Raw genomic sequence first — 15,146 nt, forward strand, 5'->3', positions numbered from 1 at the left:
GCTCTGAGGGAAGCAAATCCATACAAATTCCTGGTAGATTAGGTCAAAGAAGATCACAGCAATTACTTTTGTCAGTTTTGAAAACATTTCTTATCTCTTATATCTTATGTAGGTATTTCCCAGCTGGCGGAAACTGAGCCCCAGACCTAATCAATAAAACCTCACCAGTCAATTCCACAGTGAGCTTTTTAAACAACCTTTTGAAAGCAGAAGTGACTTGTAGGTTATTTTTGTCAATCTCCATAATTCCTTCACCTTCTGTTACCTGACTCAGCTTTAACTATTTCATACATTGACTGAATCTCAGTTACTGTGTGTGAACAATAAAGCTTTGCCTGGGCTGACTTGTTTTAAGGTTTCCGCAAAGTGAGGCTTTGGGGATTTCATTCGTTCATGTGGGTCATATTTCAAAGTGGTATTTACAGTCAAAATATCTAGAGGTTTTTTAAAAAGTGAAACCTTAGATTCTACTGAATACCTCCGAAAGCTGAATGTGATCCACTGTGGTTCCTGTGTACTCCCTCTCTCTTGGTCTCATAGCTCCTCTTTCTGTCACAGCACAAACTCCTGACACCACCAGAGTCACCACTAACCCTTGTACTGAAATAAACTTGTAAAAATTGTTCATTGCTAACATGACTACACAAAGTACAAGTAGGTTGTTACCTGTTAAGTACAAAAGTCGTTATATATATTTTTGGTAGGAAAATTCTCTATTGCCAAAATATGTATTTCCTATAAAATATTGAAAAGGCTGTATGTGAAATTCCATATTTTATTTCAATTGATATACTTTATGGGGTTTTTTTTGTTTTTTTTTTTTTGTATATGCATACATTTGTATGCACATGTAACACAGAGGAAGTTTATCAGATTGATATTTTTAAGATCATGCTATACAGCCCTGTGGGACGAAGTGTGTATTGCAAAGCTAGCTCATGCTTTTGATGTTTTTTGACCTTGGAGTGCCTTTCTTGAATTTAAACTATGGAATACAACAAAAGGACCATGAATTTAATAACTTCTTTATTAATCATGGTGAAGCATTCCAGTGCTGTCTTCAAGCACATATCAAACTTTGACTTAATTTCTGCTCGTTTCTTAAATATTCAAAGACAATACTGAACATGAAAGGAAATGGTTTACCAAACTGTGAAATGTCAGTTTTCTTCATTTGCTAGTACTATTTATATATCCATGTGCATATCCATGTCCAGAAAATGAGTCTCTGCTGAGAAAAGTGGAAGGAATTATGGCATTGCAGATGAGCAGTTCATGTAAAATTGTCTAATTAAGGTCACCTATTTTCTGATAATGTGATTTTCTAAATATATACAACTTTGTCTATTGAAATTCTGAGAAATTAAGAAATTTCATCCTACCAGGTCTTAATTTGAAATTAGTGTGAACATTATATATTATAATCATTAGCTACTAGTTTTCATTACCCTGTTGTGAAAGTTCTGGAAATGAATCATGTGATCACCAAAACCAATATCCTTAAAAGACATGCTGCAAACATAGCCAGTTATCTTTTCCTATAGCTTGGTGAAACCTAGGTGGCCTTTACTGTGCCTTTTAGAGGAAAAGGTCACATACTGGTTATAACAACTCAATAGTCCTGTTTGGTGGGGTTTTTTCAGGCTCAGTAGGAATAAGGATGGTGCATACCAGCATAGATTAGTTGGGTTTGAATAATGTTGTTGGCAAAAACACTCTCCAGGTATTTTACAATGTTTCCTCAATAGTTGTCTTTGATGGCTCTCCGCCCAGGACAATACAGAGCTGTGCAGAGCTGAGTGATCTCTGAGCAGGTTTAGAACTGAGAAATAGTAACCAACAGTTCACCCAGGCTAAGACATCCTAAAGCTGGGCTCATTTTAAACAAACTAGGTCAGCTATCTCTGTGAAGAATTATTCTGTAAAATGTGAAAAGCACTGTTTGTTATAGAAGACTTCTTTTGTGCAAGATTCTCTCTGTATTGAAGAGATGAAGACATGAAAACAGGAGATACTCTACAAGGTCAAACCAATGGCTCCCTCTAGCCCCATTACTTTCAGAAAGGATTTTGTGAAAAATGTACAAGCCCATCTACTTTCTTTGGTCTCTTCCCTTTGTACTTCACCAAAGGCTGGAACAGTTGTATAAGCAATATCAAGGGTATATCACTGCTGTATCTGATTATGGACCTATTGTCAAGTCTGTTTAGAAAACCAAAGGTGTTGACACTGCACAATTCTTTATTTCTCTTGGTGGGCAAAGACCAAGCCATTAGATTGAAAAACAACCCCACAAAAAACCCTCTCATCTCTGCAGAAAGTTTTCTGTTTCTAAACAAGTGTTTGGCTTTTTCCTTCTAGATTGTTGATTGCTTAGTTATGAGTGACACAAACAAAAAAAGACACACTGAAAATAAATAGGCACAAAAGGAAGTGGTAGCATTACACAAGTTCCTGTGACATTCAGGGACTGGTCCTTTACAGATCGCACCAATCTGCCCCATCTACACTAATGCCCCCAAGTCAACCCAGGCTGCAGATATCAATGACTTTACCCTTACAGATTTACCCATCAATTAATTTTGCTCCCTACCATATGATGCAGTGCTAAACCCAGGATATGTCCTGTTACTATCCTACAGATGTTATGTTCTAACATGAGGCTATAGCAGACATTGCAAACACTGTGATACCAATCAGCCTTCCAGAAATGTAGTTTAGATGACACTAAATTTACCTGCACTTTAGTTTTCAAACAGGTTAGTAGAGAAAATATGATTCATCAGACTCAGATGCTTTTCTGTAGTAAAATGTTTTGTTCTTTTTCAATCTATGTAGGCAAGTTAAGCACAGCAGAGAAAGAATATAATTTGTTGTATGTTTAAAATAGGACAAAATATTATTACATACTACTCTGTGAAAGAGGAAAAGTAAATTTTCAGTTATTTTTAAACAATACTATATGGGATATATTTGAAAGCCCTTCTTTTGTTAGAATTTTAAAAATAAGCAATCCAACTCCTTTACATAAGAAGTCTATCCTTCATCAGAATTTTCTTAAAAATTGAGATTCAGGTTTTCACTTCATAACTGTGTAAGGAAAACCATAAGTGCTATAAGAAATTGGAATGGAAATTTACATCTTTGCAGTTTTCCATTCTCCAGACAAGCCTAGAAATCATCTGGAAATAGCTTTTCAGAAGATCAAGCAAAATATTGATTGTGACAAAGTATTCCTTTTGTTTATCACTTAAGCTACATAGAAATACATACTTTTTTCCATGCTGGTACACTACTCTTAATCAATGAAAACTGGAAAAACAAAGCAGTGATTTAAGTGATAAGTTATGGCTCCATAAAGGATTGCACTAATTGACATTTTGGTTCTTCTATGCAGAGTACTTTATAATATTTTATATTATAAATTTATCTGCAATAACATTGGTAAGGATTTTCCCTTAGCTTCCTCTCACTAAATTCAATATATTTCTAGTTTAATTATTAATATTTTTTCTGTATTTGTAGCACAAACAATTTTACAGCACAGCTTTTCAAACCTCACTGCAAAAGAAGAGAAAAAAAGAAATCTAAGATTCACATGTGGGAATTAATACGTACCATGATGTTTGGAAATATTGAAAACTTGCCAACATCAATTTTCCTTTTGAAATCACTGATATTTTCAGTTCGTGGAAGTCTCTGTGAGGGAATGTGGAAGGAGTCTTTGCTCCTCTAAGGTTGTGTAGTGAAGGTAGCCATATACAAGAACACACAGACAAACCTGGGGGCACATGAGGAAGGTGGTGGTGATGAGGACGAGCTGCTCAGTTTCACTCACAGAGAAGGGTATGCAGAATGTGGGAACATTTCTCTTTCAGGATTATCTGAGGACCCTGCCAACAAGGAAGGAGAGGGAGACAAACACACAGACACCAAACCTGACAAGTTAATGTCAACAAAGACAATAACCAGAAATAAACTCACTCAGTCACACTAGCTGATGAGCTATCAGGAAATGACAGGCAAACTCATTGTATGCAACTGATAAGGATGAACCTGGGGGTTCAGGGTGTTGTTCCAGAATAACAACTTGATTCAAATAACAATATAATTTTTAGTTTTCCGAATATCTGCAAGGAAAGAAAAGAGAAAGTGATATCATTTCTTGTTACAGAGCTAAAATGCTTGAAAAATCATCCAGAAACTTTCTGTGATGCTAACATACCTTTCTGACATGGTGTTGTGATTTCTTGCAAAAGAAATCCTGTGTGAAGGTCTTGGTCTGATAATACATACACTGATATGGAGTTTGATGCGCTCCAGCTTTACTTCTGGAAAAAATATCTTTAGTGTATCGCCCTTCCCATCTGTCACCCTGAAAAGGTTAGTCTGAAAGCTGTGAGACCCTCTGTTTAAGAAATTTGTCTCCCTGTGAAAGAACAATTCTGTCCTTTGCCTCCTGAGGATGCCAGATTGCACAGTTCCTTTCTGAGTCCCTCTGGGGACAGTGCCCTGGTTGTCCTCCACTGAAAGTTGACCTGACAGAAGCCACAAGTCCACTAGGCTGCTGGCAATAGTCTGAGGAGTGGTGGGCGCAAGTGAATGTCCAAGAGAGAGCTTTGCACAAACTGGATGGAGATACCTGCTCTGCTGCCAGTGTTTTGGACAGGCAATCAGGGGCTTTTTTCTTCTCAGGGTTTCTGTATTATTTCTGTACTGAGGTGAGTTTCTCTGTGAGAAAAGAAAATAATTTCTCTGGAATGATTTTCTCAAGAAAATCAATTGAGTGCTTTTGGAAGCTGTAATGGTTTAAGTAAATGTATGATTGAAAATTTTCCTGTGTATTTGAGTTTCCCATAATGTTAAATCAATTCATGTTATTTGTGTTCTCTGTACCGTGTTAACATTATGGCTACCTCAAGATTTCCACTTTGTTCCTCAGTTATGAACAGCAGAGTTATTGCTACTTTTACAGTATATTATGTCAGTGTATCAGTATAAATGTATACAGGTACTTCTAGCATTGATACAAGATTTTACAATGCTATTTGGAAGCCTCTATGCAGCAGAAATAGGGTCTCAGGAACACAGTTTAAGTTCGGGGCTTTTTTAAAGAGGTGATTATATGTTGTATTTCACACCCCAAATTCCAAAGCAATGGGTATTAAAGACAGTGGTAGCCTTTCACTGACTCCAAATACAAGCTGCTGTTTCAGAACAAGCTTTAAATGCAACGGAACCCTTACCCAGGTGCAAAACTACAACAGAGAAGAAACTTTGATATTTAACTTTAGTCTCTTAAATGGGACTTGTGTAACTAAAACATCACAAAATGTAATATGATATCACTTTCATCTACTGTTTGTTTTCTCATATAGAAGAACTTCAGAGCAGATTAAATAATACAGCATGCAGATGACTAATCTTGTGGAGAATGAACACAAATGTTAAAATTAATTACACAATAGTGAAGTGGCAACTCACAAAATGAGATTAATTTGTGGATATTTCCACAAATTAACCCTATGAGATTATGGTTTGGTTGCTGGGTTATTATCTTTTGTTCCTATTGTGCGGTGAACCTAGTATTGGGTGAGCTCTGCTAATTTACACAGCTCATGCACTTGGCCTTGTAATACCATTCCTACAGGAGAAACAGTCACTTCCAGTCATTACCAAGTGCAAGAGGAGCCAAAGGTGCAATGGTTTGTCATCCTGCAGCAGATTCAGAGCAAATCAATTTCCATGTTTGCAACACAGTCAGCCGCCGTTATCAACTATTGAAAAATGAATGTGATATTATGTGTAATCCCTTACAGCAGAATCAGGTGACAGTATGGTCATGGCCCACCAAAGTCCTTGCAGGAAAAGTTTACACACCATGTGTCACAGATTTTGAGACTAATGTATGAGTAACCTTGGTGTTTACAAGACAGTAAATTTGTTTTAGAGTGGAAGAAGAAATGCTTGACATTGTGGTGGATTTAAACCAACTTACTCACTGTTGAATTTGCCCTTATCTAAACAATCCCACACAGTTACTTTGCTGTAAAATCCTGTGAAACCCTGACAGGCCCTTTATTTAGAGTACAGCTTATTATTTCTTACCAAAACAATGGTGTAACACAAACCAAAGATATTTCTTGGACCAAAGCAGACTTTAGGGGCTCAGAGTCCTTTATGACATATCTGTTGCCATCTTCACATGAGAAAGTAATCTCCTGCAATTTCTTTAGCTGGACCCCAGTGATTTGCTAGTGGAACCTGGGGCTCCTGTTGGGTCTCAGAGGCATACAAGGTCAGTCTGCCAGGGTAGGTGGGTGTTTCACACTTGCTATGGTTACCTTGCATCCATTGGGATTATGTGGACTAAGTTACATGTTGCAGTCGAGTTATCAGTGAGTAATAAAATAGAAAGCATCTATTTTTTGAGGCACTGCACAATAAGTTTGATGAATCTGCTCCTTCAGTCTAGATATATAAAGACTTTTTTTTCTGGCAATAACCTGCAATTTCCCATCTTGCTACAAAGAAATTGTAGCAAAAGTTCTGCCTAATTTTGATGGTAGCTCAAAAATGTTCAGTCCCCAAAGTATTACCTCTGTTTTTTAAAGTGCTGTGTTTTCCATGTTATTGAATTTGAGCCTCTCTGCACATTGTAAATTCCAGAAAGACAGTAACTATAATGTTTTAGAAACATAGGTTTAAATTCTGTCTTTTTAGCTAAAGGTCCCCTTTTACATGGGTGAATGTATCACTTGTGTTCTAGTGTGCACATTAAGTATGAGACAAGAGAAAGGAAAAATATCTCCTTCCTCCTCAGAGAAAGAAGCAGAGAGGTTTCTCAGGAGTACTTCATTTTAGCTTTGTATGAAATCAAAATATGCCCTGAAATAAAGTGAAGAGTATTGCTTGGTTTTGTGTTCAGATAACATAGTCACTCCCGAACAAAATTAAAAGATAAAAAGTGTTATATTTTGTTGGAACCTCCATTTGAACATAGAAATAAAAAACCCCTCAAATTTTAAAATTATTCAAATTGAGTACTTTCAGAAATTAAACTATAATATTCTGTTTAGAAAATAGATGGAAAAGTATACTCTAGTTATCTTTCCATTTTTGCTTCTATGCCACTTCTCCTATCTCCTGTAATATTCTGCCATCTCACCAATAAAACTCTCTCAAGTCTAACATAAATTTAGTGTTTCTGGAAAAATACCAACCAGTCAGCTATATCTGCTGACAAGAGCACTAGGGAAATGTTATCCAAAAGCCAAGAGCAAAATGGGATCTGTTATTTTCCAAAACTGTATTTCACACTGTAATGGTTATTCAAAGAAAAATCACAGTGTTGATCTCAAAGTATGGAAAATACAGCAAAACTTAGAGCATGTTGCTACAGTTGCTTTCAAACATACAGACAGACTTTTAAAAACATAAACTTGTGCTGCTCAGTTGCTTTGATAGGTCTCTGCTGCTTACATAGTGTAGAAATTAGCCTTTTTCTACACAACTGTTTTATACACAACTATTCATGTTCTATGTTTTTCTCTGTGGAAAGAAAAACAAACTTATTCTATCCACTGTCACTGTGAAAAAACTCAGAAGCTGCAAGTCCCTCACAAAATACACACAACATAGCCTTCATTTTAGTTTGTCATAAGTTACTCAACAGCAAAGTTCTGAGCAATGTACATGACTCAGTTCTTTCCATATGAAACAAATTCATTGTAGATGCCAAAGGTTAAGTGTGATGCCTCACATAACCATTCCTGAGAACCTGAATTTCTAGTTCCGCTTGGAGGGAAGTAGAGTCTAATTGCAGTAAATAAGTAATCAGAATTGTGCTGAGTCACTACACATGAACAATTTAAATGGTTTTTTATTTCAAGTCCAAGTCAGGTACTCTCTGCAGTGCATTAAGATCTCAAATGATTTACTTATGTAGATAGAGAAGGTTGTTGTTACCTAAACATTTTTAACAACCTTCCCTGACTCACGTTTTGCTGATGGTGCTTTGGTGAATGAGGTTTAGAGCGATGACCTCTAGACAATAAATATATGTGATAAAAACTAATGTTAAAGTATTCTTTTGGCAAGTACAAAAATGAGTGGTGGGATGAACTAAGAAAGTGAAAGAGAAAAGAACTGTATAGAGCAATCCTCACAGTGAGTTAGTCTGTGAAATTGCTTCAAGAGATGTTCTGTAAAATTGTTTTCCCAAGGAGGACTGAAATGGCTGCCAAAGGCCAGGCTCCCTGTGGGAGCAGGGTAAGATGAAAACCAGCATTTGCTGAACAGTACAGCAGCTCAGACAGCAGCAGGCTATAGCTCTTGGGCACTGAATGCAGTCCTCAGCTTTGTCTTTCTTTTCTCATCATTACCTACTGACTTTCTTCTCTCAATCCATCCACTTGCTAATATTCTTTGGTCCTCTCAGCTTTAAATTTTTGCTGTCCTGTTTTTCCCTTCCTCCTGCAGTGTTCTATCACTTTCTTTATCATTAGCTTTAAATTCCTTCCTCTTAAATTTGTCCTACTTCCATGCATCCTTCAGTATCTGATAATAAATGACAGTGAGAGAAAAACAGAATTAAAATTGATCCCAGGCGTGCCTGTAGAAGGAAGTAAGGAGGAAGGCCTCTGTTTCTCAAGAACCTCAAACTCAATCTTAGGTTTTCTAGACTCTGCACAATAAAAGTCTGGAAGCCCTAGAGAAATCCCTGACTTTTCACTATGTAGCCTCTTATGCCACACCTGGGAAGGTTTGTGTTTTTGAAAATGTTCATGAAAGGAATCTTGCTTGCAAGTGGTCATCTTCATGGTTTAGCCTGTCTAAAGACTTTTTCTGGGGAAGAGTGCCTTGCTGGTTTTTTGGGGTTTTTTTGTTCTGTTTTTTTCCCCCAAAACTGTCATCAAGTTATTGCAGACTTTAAAGGGAAAAACTGAAGAAGACAGTGCTCATCTCCCATGCTCTCCTTCACGCATACAGCTCACCATTTGTGAAGCACATCTGTTTCTTAACTGTGTTATATCTGGAAGGCTTTCATCTCTGCTGTGATATTTCCTAATTTATTGAAAAATCAGCTCTTGAAGAAATGCTATTACTTCAGTAGTCTTATAATTAAGACAACCTAGTATTTTCTGTCAGAAGAGCTTATTTTGCTGCTTTTAATTTTTCCAGGCTTCACCTGATTGGGTGTGAATTTCCCAGGATTGATACCAGGCATGGGCTGCCTCTTTCTTTGCCTGAAAGCAAGAAATGTGGCTCAGAACAATACAAGAAAGCTTTTGTTCATGTGCATTGGAGGAAAGGCTTGATATCTAGTGGGGAAGATTGCTGTACTAAAAGTGTGTGCTTTTTTGCTATCTAAGAAAAGTTTGTTTCAAACTAACCAAGGCTTTGAAAATTCAATTGCATTTTATATGTGATAACTGAAGATATTCATTAGAATTTGACAGTTGCATTCTCTATTTTTGATATTTTGGGAAGATCCAAAAGTACTTGGAGCCTTCCTGTCAGCATTGAGAGGACTTGCTGGCAGCTCCCTTGGTAAACTTCTGTCCCTGCTTCTCCACTCTTCTTTAACCACAGCAGACTGCAAACCTGGCATGGATTAAAAGCTGGTTCAGCAGCCCTCTTTGTCCTGCACGGATGACAGCAGTGAAGAGTGGTGCACACAAGCCTGTTCAGGTTTCCATGTGCTGAGTAAGGGCAGTAGTCACAGGATTGTCATATGATGAAAGTAATTGAATAAGACCCTGGAGGATCTCTCTGTCTCTTTTTCTGTCCCTTTAGCTTTCTATGCATCTCTCCTTGTCTTCTGTGGCACAGAAGTTAGCACCTATTGCTGGCAAATAAACTATTACATACAGTGGAACATTAAAATCCCTGAAAGGCAGGCCCTGGACTTTTCAAGTTGGACATCCAAAATTAGTAGAAAATACTTATAATAGTTTCTTATTGCCTTAGTGCCTTTCTGGGCTGTTTCTCCACTGCAGAAAGTATTTTACAAGGAAAAGCACCACAAGAGTAATTTAATGAATGTTTGTAAAGCATTTGGATGTTACAGCCATGAACACTGTAATAGAGGTTGTTAGGAAAAAAGCCATTCATGTAATTTTGTAACTGGCATTGAGAGCAGAGGCTAAACAATGTACAGTAAATAAACTCTATCTATGCCATGACAAAATAAAATAAAGGGTAACTATTCAATGAGCGGCATTCATATTAACACTGGAGGGAGCACTGGATATGACCATGTAATTAAAGATGGTATCACTGGATCTTCTGAAAATGGCTGAGTGGATGCCATGAAAGCAATATTAATATTGTCATCTCCTAATTTCAAAGTACTTGAGTGTGCAGTTACAGCTTTCTATGACAGTAGATTTTGAGGCATTTAGAATGTAAACTTCATGTGCTGTTGAAGTGTTTCTTTATTTGTTTTAGCTGTTACACAAGCTTTCTGGATTCCAGAAGAAACTGGGATATATGTGGTTTCAATAGAGACGGTATATGGGTCTCTTTTGTCCTTACCCAAGAATTTTGCTCTAATTTCAGTAATTCTTTGCTCTTTTTGGTGGAAGAAACCAATTCTCCCCAGCCTAGCACTACAGGCAGAGTTAACACACTTGAGTTAATCTTCTGGAGGGCCAACTTACCTTTTTGTTCCCTAATGGAGACTTCTGGTTGAGAACCACAGGAATCTCAACAAACCCTCCCAGGTGCTGACAGTCAGCAGGCTCATGAGATTTACTCTAACATGAGAAAGTAAATACCAGCTGAAAGCACTTATGAAAAACAAGAATCAAGATGCCCTTATGTCACAAAGTGCTGATCCAGGATAGGATCATGCTGTCCATTTTAATGTCTTCAGTAATTTTTGAAAATAAATGTCATGTGACTTATTTGCTGCTATTCATGCTGTTATTTCTCCATGCTGTTTCTCAGCATTTTCCCCCCCTTTCTTCCCTCTTCATTCTTATTGTAATGATCACAGTTTCTATATGTGGTTGCATCTTATTGCTAACTCAGCTGTCAGGCTTTTTGCTTTTAATTGAACATTAACAAAATTAAGAGTATGTCACAGACCTCTGCTTTTAGCCTTATCTTACCTACAGTGTCCTGCAACTTAAATGAGAAACTGAAATAATCCCCCCATATCCCAGCTACAGCTAGTTATTGGAGCAAATTCAGTGACTTCAGATATGACATTGTGGAGTTAACTCTGACTTTGCTCCTCTACATATTACATGTAAGTAATGGTGGAGGATAAAAGTGGGAAGCTATTCTCTGGTGAGCCTTAAAGGAAATGGATGACAGATTTCCACACCATTTTCTCTGCTGGTTTTCAGTGTGGATAACAAAAGAGCAGTGAGGAATCTGCTGAGATTTCCAAGAAAGTTAAAGATTGTAGCTGTTATTTCAGATGCTTAGCTTGGTCATGAGCATCTTATCCACATCCCAAAGGGGTATGCACACAGAGTTTTAATCATAAATTTAGAATTTCTGTTGGAATGCAACTGCGAAGGAGCTGCCCAAGGAAAGACGTGTCCAAAGAATTATTTTGTCTGATCCATAACTGGGGTGCTTCGGCTAAGGCTCAGCACAAACCTTGTGCTAGAGTCAGGATTTAGCCCAAGAAGAGGTCAAATGTAGGGAGATGAGCGGTCTGTAGAAAGAGCTGTCCAAGGAATGTCAGGCTGCCAGAAAAATATTTGCCCTCTGAGCTTTTTCATCTGGACCATGACTGGGAATTCTTTTTTGGTGGGGGGGTTAGTTGTGAGTGGTTGGTAGAGTTCATTTCAGGATAGAAAAAGCCTGTAGTTCCCAGACCAGTTGATATCTTCTGCAAAATCTTCAGTCTCTGTCTCAACTGACTTCATTGCACTGATTTGATCAGAAGGTCATTTTGCATTAATGAGGGGAAAGAAAACGCATTTTTCATACTCTTTTTGTGTTATGGGGATATTTGTGGGTTTTTTTTTTTCCACTGGGGCTTTTGACCTCTTCTAGGCATGTTACCAGGCACTGGAAATGTTGCCAGTGGTATAGCATTGAAGAAATTTGCCTACACATTTTTCTTTGCTTTAGCTCTTGGCCCACATTACTCTTCCTGACTGCGGCTTTCTACCTTAAAAGTTCTTGCCATATCTTCCTGCTATAAGAAGAAAAGTAAAGTAGGAATGACTATTTTTATTTTAGCATGTTTTTATGTAGCAAAACATGGGGGGACAAAAAGCAGAGCCAGGTAAGTGGGGCTTTGACTTTTAGATGGTGATCAGCAGTGCATTGCACCCTGGAGTACAGAAGGCTTCTCAGCAAAGGCAGTGATGGAGCCAGGTAGCACTACCGGCTTCCCTTGAGCTCATGAGGCTACTTTAACTCAAACTGCACTGACCAGGTAGGCAGGAGTGAGTGTAAGGTGACATGAACTCTTTTTCCTAAAATAATTGTTCTTCAAGCACAACCACCAACATTCAGCTAGATGAAGATTTCCTTTGCTGGAAGAAGGTCGTTAGAGGTCTCAGTAGTGATATGTCACAGTCAGGGAACATGCCATGACAAAGCCTGCCTTGATCCATGGTGTGATCTGGTGATCATAAACATGGTAGTGGAACTGATGGCCAATAGACATGTGATTACTGTGCTGTCAATAACCACAACAAATCTCACTGGTATTCCAGTACTGAGCATCATCTGCAACAAGCGAGGACTGTGTTTGTTGTGGACCTACATAAAGGTCATGTTTTCTGTCCCCAAAGTCCTCCTATATGTAGTGGCCAGAAGTGACCTGAAAGTACCCTGGAATTTTTAGTGAACACATTCCTGATAGCTGTGAATGATGGTGCAAGCAAGGGATTCTGAGGAAGCTGCTAGAAAGCCCCAAAACCAGATCTGGCATCCTACACTTAAACAGGAGCTGGGGTGTTGCATGCAGTGTTGGCCAAGAAAGTGTGTTCCTGGGTCTCGTTGACAGAAGAGCACTGTTGCTGTGCTAGACAGACAATTCCTGCTAGAAATGGAAAATTGTGCCAAATTCTGAATGCACTCATTTCTGCCATACCTGGTAAGCTACCGATCCAGCATTGACAATTGTAACCCAAAGTGACCTGGCTGTGAGCTGAAGTTCAGAGTAATACTGTGTAAGAATTGCTGGTTCAAACTTCTCCTGGACTGTCTGGTGCCAATACAGTGCACTGAAGTCAGAGAAGTTACTGCACTTAAGCAATGGATAGTGCCTCATGTTTAGTTCTCATTTTCCAAGTGTTCTGGTTTAAAACCTTCATCTGTCTTTGAGCTATAAAACATGAATAGATTTAAGGATTGGGTGTTGTTTTGGTCTGACCTTCCTATCCTGCAGAGCAATATCTTGTGGTGAGCAATTACTTTGATTCATTATTACTTTTTAGAGCACTTTTCCCTCTAAGGTACACACTTGTGGATGAAGTAAAATATTAAGCCTTTTGAAGCATAAGTTCAATTGCTAGAAATCGAAATAAGCTCTTCACGCCTTATAAAAGGAATTTAAACTTCCATTACACTGAAAATGGTACTTTAAATTCAGACGTGCTCCTGTTAAAAAAAAGTGAATAACAAATTAAATTATTTTCTTTGAAGTTAAGAGATTGTTTTTTTTCCATTCAATATTACTTTTGGTACTGTATAATTATTACTGCAACCCAAATGGCTTTGAACAAAGAATCAAATATTCAAGTGCTATTAAAAGTAATTTTCCCTGTATTTTTCTGAAACATTTTAATCAGATCATATAAAGTCAGGCAAATGAGGTAATACACAATATGTGTCCACTTTTCACCCTCCATAATAATTGCTTCAGTTACACTTACCTTCTGTAATATTGTTGTTCTAATTATCTTATTTTGCAAGTTAGGATATTTTTAACTGCTAAGCTTCTCTGGAGTCAGAACTTACACATTATACATCCTCCATATAACCTTTACTGGTAATTTCATAGAGATTTAGGTAAAGTTTTTCCAGCCTAATAAAAATAAGCATAAAATTTGAAATGTTTTGAAATCAGAGAAGCAGGTACTTATGCCTAAATGCAGTGCACTTATGTGCATATTATTTTCCCAAATAATGGTTTATATTGTAGACATGGTTTGACATACACAGAATAATACTATATTAATTTATATTTCCAAAATAAACCAACAATTTCCTCTAGTTGCATAGACTGTATTACTTCTCAGGTTTTCAGCTTTAGAAATTTGAGTTACTAACAGTGTATGTTCAAATGTTGAGTCACATAAAGACTATGTTTTGACTATCCTAACCATAAAATCGAGTCTTGATAACAATGCATTGGAAACTCTTTTGGCTTTGGTACAAAATTAAATTCTTTTGAAAAGATACAATCCTTGTAACCCATGAAGAAAGGAGACAAAAAATTAAACACCTCTTCTTAAACATTCTTATAAGTCACTTTGAATACTACTAAGTGATATCTTATAGTTCAAGGGGAAAAATATTCAGGTTTTTTTCAACTCATATAGTTTGTTAGATTACAGGTGTTATTCTCAGAGCAGGTATATTTAGAAATCTCAGAAAGACTCTAATTCAGTTTTTAGGGTAGACAGATTTTCTTTGGGACTTGAATACAGTTGAACTTGCACTTTGTTCTCTCATTCCTTTGACAAGAACTTTAGTCAAGGCTTTGAAGGTTTATTGATTACTTAGTTTTCTACAGTCTAATGAATGAATTAATTAAATTAATTGGTTGAATTAATAAACACATTTAACTAATTAAAATTACTACTAACATATTCCAGCTTTCTAGTGAGATTGCTTGCCAAATATGTATCAAGACCTATTTCACCCACATCTTCAAGACAGAGGACAGGAATATGGTCCAGAAAATCTGTCTTACATTTTCTTTTGTTAACAAAGTATGTTCAGTGTGTATTAGTTCTGTCTGTATTTTCCTCTTTTTATTTCCTCTTTGTTAATACAAGCCTATTTATCAGTGCTCATGCTTGATCAGCTAAGGTATCACCCAGTATTCTCATTTATTTCCTCCATTCCTCTTGATGACTAAAAGCATTGCATGTACTAAAATAGTTTGTTGATGACTCTGTCTGTACTTTTCACTAGTAATTGACAAATCAAGTAGTTAACTG

The 15,146-nt window shown here is 37.2% G+C and overlaps 1 protein-coding gene across 3 annotated transcripts in view; it reads left to right on the forward strand.

Annotated features, from left to right (window-relative positions):
- The window catches only part of FRK (fyn related Src family tyrosine kinase), a 49,932-nt gene that overhangs the window by 6,281 nt on the left and 28,505 nt on the right, over nt 1-15,146 (forward strand). The gene's annotated exons all lie outside the window — the stretch shown is intronic.

The sequence above is a fragment of the Lichenostomus cassidix genome, chromosome 3 (assembly GCF_008360975.1).
Source record: "Lichenostomus cassidix isolate B80296 chromosome 3, HeHo_3.0, whole genome shotgun sequence".
Classification (NCBI taxonomy): Eukaryota; Metazoa; Chordata; class Aves; order Passeriformes; family Meliphagidae; genus Lichenostomus; species Lichenostomus cassidix.